At 42.6% G+C, this 12170-nt stretch overlaps 1 protein-coding gene across 5 annotated transcripts in view; it reads left to right on the top strand.

Annotated features, from left to right (window-relative positions):
• The window catches only part of LOC111261191 (uncharacterized), a 46221-nt gene that overhangs the window by 16408 nt on the left and 17643 nt on the right, over nucleotides 1-12170 (top strand). For 3 of the 5 annotated variants that reach the window (XR_015311417.1, XR_015311409.1, XR_015311416.1), the window contains one exon: nucleotides 3170-3957. The exons of the other annotated variants lie outside the window; for them this stretch is intronic. The gene's annotated coding sequence lies outside the window, so the exon portion shown is untranslated. Of the gene's footprint in view, nucleotides 1-3169; nucleotides 3958-12170 lie in introns of those variants that run through there. 5 annotated transcript variants of the gene reach the window in all.

The raw sequence follows: 12170 nt of genomic DNA, 5'->3' as shown, positions 1-12170 counted from the left end.
TGGTAGAACACCACAAAGAGGCTGAAAAACGGTTAAGGAAGTATTTACACTTTCTGAGCTGTCCCTCATTGAGATGGCAGCTCCTTTTTAACGGGCATTACACAGTACATCTATAGGCGTCCACCCAACACAGACAAACGGCTTACAACAGTACGCGGCAGACAACAGTTTGGCCGCTATCTCACGTGTAAGGCTATTGCTTAACTTGGTGCCCAGGCTAATAAATATGCCCAGCTAACCACGAGTGGGTTATCTACCTGTTCTGTGCTGCCACTGAAATCAACAGAAATTTTAGCATCGTCACTAAGATCAGTAGCAGTAGCAACGATAAATCTTAACTTGGCTTAATTTGGTATCTTTGTTAGTCTGAATTTTACTTCAACCTGTTGAATTTGCTGTCATATCTATGATTGACGACTGCCCATCTGTAGCGGTTTTCCTCGCGGCCATTTTCCGCTTTAAACTGAGCGCGGTGCACCGATGTGATCCGTGCATAAATGCGTCATGGTAATGAACATGGACGGAATGATGGGGCCACCACAGCCACTAAAACAAACTGATTCGCCAGGTTGGACACGGAAGCATCGAGCCGAATCTCTTTGAAGCTGTGCTGGAGAAAACCTTTTTGTCGTTAGTTGTTGTTTTGTCGTTCTGTCCCCTTCAGCCTGCCATCGATATTCGAGTTTTCCGCTTCTGGACGATACATGCGCATCCGCACGGCTCGAGAACAGCGAAAGGCCAATTCACCCGACAGTCCTTCATGCCCTTGCTGTCGTTTTAAAGAATTCTGAGCTGTGCGCGTGTGTATGTGACATTACAAACCTGTTTGTTGGTGTCTAAGCTTAATAATGTTCATTCCTTGTCGAGGTATTTCCTTATTAAATGAATAGACAAAGGACTGTAGTGACAAACAAAAGACTACAGCTTACGATTTTGTTGTCGAGGTAGGTTATTGTTTTCACTTAAGAACATCAAATATACCTACATATGTTGCCAAATGTAAAAGTGAATCTTCTTTCCTATATTGGTGTTCTGAATTAGGTATGGGGATATGGTCAAGCTTAGTCAACTCGACAGCAATGATAGCCACGATCGGGTAATAACAATCATTGTAAAACTGTGGTTTTTACATGGTATAACAAACAGATAAATCAGCACTAAATAAGGTTGAACCAGGAGAACGACGACCAGGACAACGCCAATTCAGTGCCAACTTAATAACGTATAATATGTTTTTTTTTTCACAAAATAGCGTAGCAGTTCCCATTGCAGTGCCGGTAACAACAGGCAGTGCTCTGTTCTCAGTCTGAGAATCCTAATCTGAACGGTGCCGAACCCGTTGTCGAAGACACCAGAAGGTCAATGGATCTATCAAATCAAGCTCGTTGAAATCTTGCTTAGCTGTCTCTGGTACGTGCAAGGCAATCTTCGTCGGCGTCTGCCTCTCGTCATAGGTGCTCCGAAAGAGGTGGCGCTCTAGGTCTCGAAGACACGACCACCACGCCCTCTACTGCCTTTTACCGCTGTAGTCACAGCATTTTGTTGACATGAGGAAGAAAAATGATCATATTCGGTTCCTGCTTTGTGAAAGCTCGTTGATGTCTCACTATTCGTCCCACTGTGTATGTTGTATGTGTCAGTATATCTGACCCTCTGATCCGCTACAATGATTTTTCAATCTTTAGGTACAGCGTCATGTTCTGCCTGGATTCGCCAACGCCCATTCGACTTGTTCTTGTTTGAAAGGCGAGTTCTTCGAGAGTAAGTCGTAGAACACCGATGAAGTCATGTCGAACACGCAACTCGAGGTCAGATTGTCGTGTAGGCTGTGGCACTGCATAACGGTACATCTGTGTGTACCATTGAAGGCGTTAAGGGACCAAGCTTGTTACATCGGAGGAGTTTCTCCAGTAGCTACGCTGCTAACGGGATGTTTGAGCCCTTACTGATAGCTTTAGTGATCCGCTTTCTAACAGATAGCCTCATCAATATCGTGAAGGCCGATTTTCGTTTGGTGTTCGGCCCTCGTCGTTCACGTCTGTCCCAGTTTCGATTCGTATTCAGTCAATTTTCTAACGATTCCGTGTCCCGTTCTCGATAGAGTCTGTGAAGGTGAAGAGGAACTTCCTGCGCTAAGATTCCTCTACGCTTCCCATTTCTATGTCGAAAATTGCCGTTCGATTATTTCAGTAACGACGCTACCGAAGTATGAATTCTGCACTTCTGCTTTATGCACAGTTTGTACGCGGAGTAGATGCAAGCCCAAACAATAGCTTCTAAGGCCTGACCTGGATAACTTCGGCTGAGATTTTGAACGTAGAGCGCTATTAAGTGTTGGCACGTTTGAGCAAGGTGGGATACCGGTATAGTAGTCGATAAAGGGAGCTGCCTGGTCGATAATGACAAATGTTTTATTTGGATACAGGACCGACGAAAACGAAGAAGTGATTGAACCAGCTGGAATTGAAGTTGAAAAGTCATTGAAATGGTAGCCATGTTGATCTAATGATCTGAGACAAACACACTCTATCAGCTACGTGCCATCTTTTGATCCTAGGAGCTACACCGCCGAACGACATAAACAACATGCACAATGAAATGTCACGATTCTGACTATATTTAGTAAGATCACATAACTTAATTAAAAAGTATGCGCACAAATGCAATTTTCATCTGTTCTGTTTGTCAATCCTATATCTATTTTGCGATCTAACAAAATCTATGAAGGCTTCAAAAACGGCTTGCCATATCCGCCAATTTCGTGTTTATTCTTATAGCTATTTATTAGTATTATTAATCTTTTTTTGTAGAACTGAAAACATGAAATATGTTTTTTCTGAGTTCGCTTTGCTCGATAGGTAGCTAGTTGCTGGCCATCGAATAGGCTATGGCTAGCGTTGATCGGGTACGCCATTTCGTATTTGATTGGTCACGTTTCATCAAAAATACACGAAAACGTATTATTTATATATAATTCTATGTGTATTAAATTTATTTTCGTTCATTTGGCATGGATCGTTATAAGGGCGGCTGTTATCGCTGAAACGTTTCATTCCTATTTAGTTTGGGATGAATGTGTGCGCCCTTCGTGTCTCACCTATCAAATGCCGTTTTTAGGACAAAAACATTTTGCGTGGATTTTCTACTTTAAGTTTTTTTTTTCTCTCAGATTGGGGATCTTGCCGATCTCGTCCCGTAGTTTCCCAGTCTCAACATTGCCACCCTGCGCGAACTGGGTCGGGCACACCTTCGCTGCTTCTACGCCGATGTTCCTAAGAGATTTCGCTTTCGGCTACTGTCGCCGCTAGTGGTGTACTCAGTGATCGCATCGTCAGCGCGAGATGATGGGGAAGTAAGACGACTGCGTCAGGGATCTCGTGGGTATTCGGAGGCCGCTGTCAGCGAACCCGGCCAGCCGACCTGGCGGGCAGCCGATCGGGTGACCGGAGACAAGCAATAGAAGGTTGCGCAATGCTGCATGGGCCATTTTTAACCCCTTACTCTCGCTAGTGACAGTATCGCCATCGAATAAAAAGAAAAAGGGGTTGTCGTATGGTCGGAATATATCTCTCGCTGTCTCGGAACCTAGGCATCTGTGGTAGGTAGGCAAGTGCGCCTGCTCGTTCGATGTGTCGGTTAGAATGATGCTGGACTTCCTCAGTTCGAAGGTCGAAGAACAGCGAGCTCGAGTGCACGCTGCTACGAGAGCTGACTGGAGAACGGCTAGGGGGCACCACCCCACACAGCTTCGTTTGTTGTTCATACCGAGCCTGTATGTCGCTATTGGCGATGGCACCGCGGCGAGACGACGAGATCAAGAGCACGGAGAGTAGTAACAATATAACTGCCGGTCGACGGGATGTTACATACTCTTATGTAACACTTCCTTCGGAACCTACTTTGTAGTTTGTATGCCTTACACGTTGCGCACGTTATGTTTAAGCAATAAACAACTTATTGAAATTTTTAGAATCTCGATTGACTTTTTAAAAAAAAATTATTATTAACTTCTTACAGCCATCATTTTCGGGTCCACATATTCAAGCTACTCGTAAATGAGCTCGAATTATAAACCTCTACCATGTTTTTCTAATTCCATTTCTACATTTTAGCTACATTTTTTCTTTTTATTTTATCCTATAGTTTTGGAAATTAAGTGTGCAATGAAATGTCTGATATCTGACAAATTTTATGAAAATTTTGTCAAAGGTAAAGGAAAAGCCCCAGCCGCTCCGCTATGATTCTATATATCATATAGTGCGTCGATGAACACACGTCGCATAAAGAACCTCAGTTCATGGGAAAAAAACGCCAGTTGTATCACATAGCAAGTAATGAGTTCATGCTGTTTTTGAATTTGCGTAGGTCAGTCAATGAGCTTTAAAGGTATATGCGCTCAAGCGAGGTACTGCGGCGAACACAAATAGAAGAAACAAAATACAGTGGTTCCCAGCTTGGCTTGCCAGCAGCTAGCTAGCTAGCTAGCTAGCTAGCTGTTCGACGGATCCGACAGAAGTTTAACCCTATCGATAGTTAAACTAGTGACACGACCTTAGAGGCCTCTGTGATTCTCGATCCGAGCTCCAATAATTTGGCTAAATCGGTGGCCTCAGTTTAAAACGCTGTACCATCCTTTGGGCAGGCCCATCTTTCAAACGCGATGGCTGCGCATTAAACTAAGACCAGAATTGCTCAATGCGGAAAGGTACAATCACCACATTGACATCCGCGCAAGTGGAGGCTCATTTCTTGTTTCCATCCTTTGAGTGCACTATATGATTATACGATGTATATTCGGTTTTCAGTTCCTCGACCTCATCAAGATCGCAATTGCTGCTTCACGCCGTTGTTCACTGGTGCGATCGAACCTTGGCTTCGATCAGTTTGGCCTTGGCCGCTGTTTTGGCGCTTAGCTGTCCTGTTTCGCCTTCTGCCTGTGGCCTCTGCGCCTTCGAGAGGAGAGAACTTGCTGGAGAATTCTCCTGATTGTTAGTTCCCAAAATCGAACAGGTTGTTTCGTCAAATACCTCTTTCGCTTATTGTTGCTTCTGCCACTGCCGCGACTGTTGCCGGACGCGGCTGCCACAGCTACAAAGAAAAACGCGATTATCCACCTTGCACAAAAAATACAATAAGTGGGCAGGTAGCCAGACAGAGGGTGATCAGTGGTGTCCTTGAATATTCCTTTGGACCCTGTGATTGCGGCCAACAAGTGATGCTTGCCGTAAAAGGTTCAAATAGGTAGAGAAATGAATCTTCGAAAAGGTTGCCCGGATCAAGGTGGTCACTGTTTATTACTACAACATAACGCAAGAAAATACACACATATTGCCGCCAGTTAATGCAGGTGTACAAAATAATAGTTGGCTTTATGATTCAGTTTCACACAATCGACTGAACCTAAGGACAAAATAGAACGGTACGTTATACTCCACGCCACAGTTTCAATTTGATATCGAATCCCAGACTCATTCTGAGAGCAAACCAGTATCGTTAATTATCTACTAGACTTAATAACCCCCAAGCCTCAAAAGAAATATCTTCCACGCCTGTAAAATAACAAGTTACGCAAACTAAGCTCACCATTAGGTTATAAGAAATAGAGTTTTATGATTAATGCTGTGGGATTTTTTTTTTAGTTTCTCTGCTTACGGTAATCGAACTTGTTTGTTTCATCGTCTTTCATTATTGACGGCAGCTTCACAAACGTTCCATGACTAAATAACTTCTTATACTTAAATTTCACTATTGACATTATGGTCTGTGTGTTTGTTTCGTTAAAAGAACAAGAAGTTTTACTTGAAATTGAAGTGTGACGAATCTTATTTATATTCTCGATAGCCATGTCTAAAATCGAGCAACCTTGAATCTTTGTTTTGGACCATTCAAAAACAGGCCCGTTTCCGCCATGCAGATCTCGGCAGTTATGAACTTGGTTCGAAATGAAAGCCAACGGTTATGGAGATCCGGTGGAGTTCAGGTCGGTCTTCGGGCCATCCAGAGGTCAATCTGGCCATTTACAAGGTATTTGGTGGCGTGTCTCAAATTCTTCACATTCCTGCAATAAACCAAGGGCGAAGTAACCTGAGTTCAGCCCCGCTGTCCCTCGAGGCCCGATGATATACTGGTTGCGTCAGATTGGAAACGCATTGGCTATAATTTCATCAATAAATATGGGTTCGACCCCAAGCTATTTTCGTTGCAACGAAAACAGTCTGAGCCTATATTTCTGTGCGATATGCCTGCATTTGTCCAAGTCCAAACTGTACCTGGGCTTTCGAAGTTTTTGCAAATAACGTACAGCCACACCGTGACTCATGATCTGACCTAGATGAATTCCAAGGTCTAGTCAATCATATGTAGTCTTGCATACGAATCTGCAAAGTACAAAATAACAAACATGAACGAATCTTAAAGAGCGGGGAAAAGGAATTGCTGAATCTAAGTGGATTATCGTATCGGTATACCACGATTAGCCAAGTGCAATCACATCGTTTCTTCAAACTTTCACATCAAATTTAACCGCCAGGTACAACTCTATTGCAAGGAAGTAATAGCACAAAATCGAAGGACACGCATAGAGGTCGCGTGGCCAGAGCTGAGCATTGCTTGTCCCACGGCTTCCGCAGTCCCGTACTAAAAGTCTCCGTATCCCGTCAAAAGTTCTGCAGCCGGGGGTCAGTCAAAAATAAAATAATTTGCTGTGAATATTTCTCTAATGCTATGTATTCTTTCCATACCCCGTTGTTTTGGATTTTTGGGGGCCACTTGTATGTTTTAAGCAAAAGCAAGGAAGGCAAGGAAGTTTGACTTTATGTTTCGCAAGCAAAAACAAGTTTCTGGAGTTGGCGTTAAATATAAAATGGACCTACCAACTGTCAAAAAAACCAACCAAAACAAGCCCACTTTACTCCTTATGGCAAATCTTTGCTGATCAACGTTTTTTCTCTTTTCGGAGACCACATCAACAGTAATCGTAACACAATCTGATGCTAAAGTAAATACTAACAAAGTGTCGTAAGTAATGCGTTCTACTGATTCATCCAGACTCTTCCAACGCAAAAATATGCCTGTATCGTTTGGCCTCAGTCTTGCTAATCACTATATCTAACGATGGTCCGTATTAAGAGAATGTTAGAGTTGTTATCCTATATTTTTAGATACACAATCTATGTACTCCGCGCTACATCGCGATAGATACTTTTCCTTTTCTATTGTCTTACATGTAGTACTGGCTGTGTATTACATGTTTTTGTTTGTTAACCAGGTTCCCAGAATCAAGGAAAATTTCTAGTTGTTGTTTGGACTGCTAGGACCTGATCACTCCCTTACGCACTTTCACCCTTAATGAGTTGACTCTCACCACCGCCATATCCGATTCTGTTACGGATCATTGACTTCTTTCTTCATTATTTCTGTTGTCTTTCGTTCTTATTTTGCTTTTTCTTTTCAACCACTCGTTTTCTGTTGGCCGAAATGCTTTCTCTACCACTTTCGTTCCCAACTACTCACCAAACGCCATTTTCAACCTCTCTGAATCGTATTTTGCTTCGCTGCGCGGCCTTTGCCTAGGAGTGGCGCTTCCATGCCGTGGCCACTCGTAACAAAGCCTGCTCGCTGACAACTATCCCGATTTAGGATTTTCTCAGGTAATAAAAATTATGTAAGACAGGCAATAGTCCCGAACCAGCCCTTCTGTTCCCTTCATTTTTTTGGGGTTTCTCTGCCTAGCATTTTTCGCTAATGCCACGAAACGGCAGTGGGACGCAGTGCGACTAGCTGGAGAAATCGACGCGTTGGCAATTCAGCCCTTCATTTCTCAAGGCTGTTGATCTGCTGCTTGAAGCATCGAGCTGCTAGTGCAACGAGTAAGACCCAGACCGCTAGCTAACGTCCTTTAAGGTTGTTCTGTGAGCCTGCGAATAACCGGAGCTTCTGAAGACGCGACTGGTTCACCTTCGTTGAACCTGCAGGCTAAAGGCTTAGCTCGTCGAGGAGCATTCGCAGTCACAGGAATACTCACCACGAGAGATAGTCTCCTCAGATCGTTTCCTCGATTCTTTACCTGCTTGTTTTTATCTGGTGCCAAAACACTGGCTTTACCTGAGTTTGAACTTTGCGGCTTAGAGTGTAGACTAGTACAGGGTCTAGGTTCGAGCATATTTCGAGAAAGCTTGAAGAAGACTGACAGAGTGTAACAATAAAGCTGAAGACACGGCAAAATAATGTTAAAAAAAATAGAAAGATACTGTTTAGATACAAATGCGACTGGCATTGCTAAGGCATAGCAAGTGATGCAAATAAAATCCACATCGAGAAATGTAACAAATGTTCATTATTATTGTATATGATAGGTATCTTATTGACCCATGAGAAGAGCAGTTTCTCATTTTCAAACAAATGCATGCTATGGTAAACAGCCGAATACCTTAGACATCGTAAAACAAAAAACTTAGATTTATGTCTATTTTTACTTTTCTAAAGTTCGAATACAAGATCGTTTTCTGAGTTGTTGTGTTTTCAGAAAGCGCATCACCAGCAAGCGCTCTTTGGGCTTTTCGCATCATTTCCTGCAGCCCAACGACGAAAAACATGTTTTTGTCTACCTAATGAAACCGTTGGGTCTCGTTTAACAACATCTCGCCAGGCGGAGTCACGATATAGCACATTTGATAACCTATTAATTAGTGAGACGTTAGTTAGCCACGAGAGCCATGATTAAAGCCTTGTACAAACCATGTCTTGCACAGACTTACCATCCGGCAAGTTTGAGTTGGCTTTAATTAGCAAACAAAAAATACTACAAATGCTGCAAGTACGATTGGTACAGGCATCTGTGTCCAGATGTCGCTGCTACACATGACTCCCGCTTGTGTTGTTGTCTCAGGCTGCAACAAGGTTTTCCTGCAGGCTGGCTACCTGGAGACATAGTTACTGCGCTATTTTTTCTTCGCGACATTTTATCAGGGACGCAACGTAGGCATAACGCGCAGTCGATACTGGCGAAAGACAAAAACAGTTACTGAAGTGAAATAGAGTGCACACTCTTCCTCCTCCAGTCCACAGATGTATTTTTCAAGCTGGCATTCGAGCAGTAATTGTCTCCGTTGAAAGAACTAGATAGCAAATTGAGGGACAGTTTTGAAATGAGTGGCAGTTTTCATGTTTGTTGTGCACAAAGTACATTTGCTTGCCTTATCTCCCTAGGTCTGTCTTTATGCCAATAACGACAGCATCGGCCCATTTGTAGATCATTAATGTGCCAAATTGTGACCGCTGGGTCCGCTAAAGGCTGTTGCAGTGACGCTTATTTTACACAGCGTATTTTCTATAGTAGATTGCTGGGTTATCGACGAATACCGGCTCAACGGTGCTACCAGATGCTGTCGAGAAAAGACAAATTCTTGTCGTTTGCACTGTAGAAAGGATAGAACAGGATCTGTGAAGTCCAACTAAGCTTCCTGCCGCATCGGTCGCGCGTGGCAGTGAGCTATTTCATGGTAATAACCTCATATAAATTAATTGGTACCATTCGATGCTGCAAGCAAACAGCAGCGATAAATCAAACCCTTTATCGACCCCAGTGCGGTGACATTTCGGTGAGACCTTATACCACGGATCCACTATATATGTCATGTTGTTCGATCTGGAATCGACTGGAAAACAGCAATAATAATAAAAAAAAATTAGGGGAGAACAAAAAAAAAAGACCATTAATTAAAATACCTGAAATAGCTTATTTTAGTGCTCCGACAATTTCCTTAAGTTATTCACCTATGAAATTATTTAATAAGTATACATTATAGTTCTATGCCATTCTACGGGAATGAACGTACCGTCTTTCCTTAGCCCAGACGGTATCTGCAAACGTAAGTGTACTTAATTTATATGCTGCTTCCTACATCTGTATAGATTGGAAAATTTCGCAGTATGACAGATTCCCACCAGTGCTTTAGTACTGTTCACGTGAATGTCCTATGAAATGAACCTATTTGCAACATCCTAGGCCAGTTTTCTCACTTGACTGCTAGATAGAACTCAGTTTCTGCACGAACAAATACCCAGTTACGTACTCACCGCCCAGTCTCTTCTAAGGAGCGTTTGGATCATCTCATGGAGCGGTTGACAACGACGACCATGGTACTAATATCGCGCTGATATCCTCCCTTTTTGTTTCTTACACACAAAAATAGCATAAACACATAGACACGCACTGCCACCAACTAAACAGACACATTAATAGCACACATCGCGCGTTGATAGGATCGCAACATGGCTTCGAAGCAGTAGCGCTTGCGATCACATTCGCAATGTTATATGGGCCTCCACGCGTTGGTTGTCTTTGATATTTTTTAACTGGCTAACCCCCTACTCCTAGCCTTTTTCAACGAAGGCACCCTGATATTTGCCCGACTTCGGCCTAGCGATTGTTGATCGCTTCAGGCAACATCGTACACAGACGCCGCTGCCCGTGATCGCCTTGCGAGCATCATGTCCTGCCAGTCCTTCCGTCAACAGCTGTTCATAAGTGCTCCACCCTCAATAGCGTCAGAAGCAAAATACAGTAACAAGCATTGTCCATGTAAAAATATTGTAGCATAATGCCTTCTAGTAGAATAGGGACCCTTTTTCACTATACATCCATGTATATGTACACACACAATAGTCATGCAATTTTAACATTGACGAAGCATTCTATGTATGTATGTATGTATGTATGTATGTAGCCAGCGAGTTATTAGTATATAATTGACGCCCTTTTTACGCAGAATTTTTCACCTTGGATTTCATTCAAGGACGTAATTTTATTTAACTAAATGATGACACACAAATTTTCATTTCTACTGACATGATGTTGACAGAGATGCCGATTGGATTTTTCTCAAGTTAATTTTTAGTGTTTCAGCTGTCTTTCACTCCGTTCAAGTTAGTTTGATAGCTAACTGAAGTGGTTTCAGCGTACTTTAGAATAAGAAAGTCATTCAGCCACAGTGGGAACAAAACCCACCACCACTTTTCGAAAGTTAAGCAATAAACTTTTTTAAGAACAGCCGCTTGATATTACAGTAAAATACCTTTTGACTTATGGGGAACTTGCATAAAAGCAGGTAATAATAGCCCACTAGAACAGTTAAGTTATTTTGGCGAATCTCCAAATAAATACGTACCAACTGTAACTGATTTCATCGCAAGACAGCAGATCAATGGCCATCTGCTACACGGACACGTAAATCCACGCACAGAGTCGAGTTGGCAACGCTTTCAACAACTGGAAGATGACTGAAGAAAAGAAGACAAACATTATTATGGATGATCAATAACGAATATTGTAATAGAACAACGTAACCACTCTATAAAATAGCTAGTTTTATATCATTCCGTAAAAAAGTGTGTGTGCTTTTTGAACTCAAACTGGGTCTATTTGATCGAGCCAGCTTATGAAAGACGCTTTGATCTGGTGCATGTAGAATATTGCTCCATGTCAACAGAAGATTAAAAGATAACGCGCGCGAAAAGAAGGGCATTCTGTGAAAGGATTAGCCTTATGGCTAATGCTGCAATCATGAGGCATGCTGATTATAAAGCCTACGATATACTGCTATGATACATGCGTAAGAGTCATTCACACTCGAGTATAGAATCGCGTTGGGCATGCGCGGACAGAAGCCCGCTTGTCATATAAATTGTTCAGGACATTTAAACACGTCGTCGACAGTGATGGTACCTCCATCATCGCGAAGGGAACGGCAGGCATCACGACTATAACAGTCCGACATGACAAGTAAACGGCCAACATAATGAATTTGTGCGTTCTCGGGGTCATCTTTACTGGGTGTTCTCGAGTCTTTTGCTGTCGTCTCATTGCTCATCGTTTAAGTGTCATGAGGCCGCGGTGGTCGGCTCAGGTTCGCCTGAAGACGAATGGAAAATCAGTTGAAATGAAGAAGGGCAACAATTATGGCGAGGACTTGACATGTGTAAGCGAAGATAGTATAGCATGCACGCGTTACTGGAACCGATCATACGATTGTGGCTGTACCCTTATACACATAGATTCTTTGTTAAGAACAGCTTATAAGCCTGAGCTCTTCCTGTGTTCCAGTGGCCTTGTTGGGCTAGTTTAAGTCAATTATCATAGTTTAAATAATTATAGTATACTCATCAAATGA

Source organism: Varroa jacobsoni, unplaced genomic scaffold, assembly GCF_002532875.2.
Source record: "Varroa jacobsoni isolate VJ856 unplaced genomic scaffold, vjacob_1.0 scaffold_60, whole genome shotgun sequence".
Classification (NCBI taxonomy): Eukaryota; Metazoa; Arthropoda; class Arachnida; order Mesostigmata; family Varroidae; genus Varroa; species Varroa jacobsoni.
The sequence above is the reverse complement of the archived record's forward strand: the minus strand, read 5'-3'. Positions and strand labels throughout refer to the sequence as shown.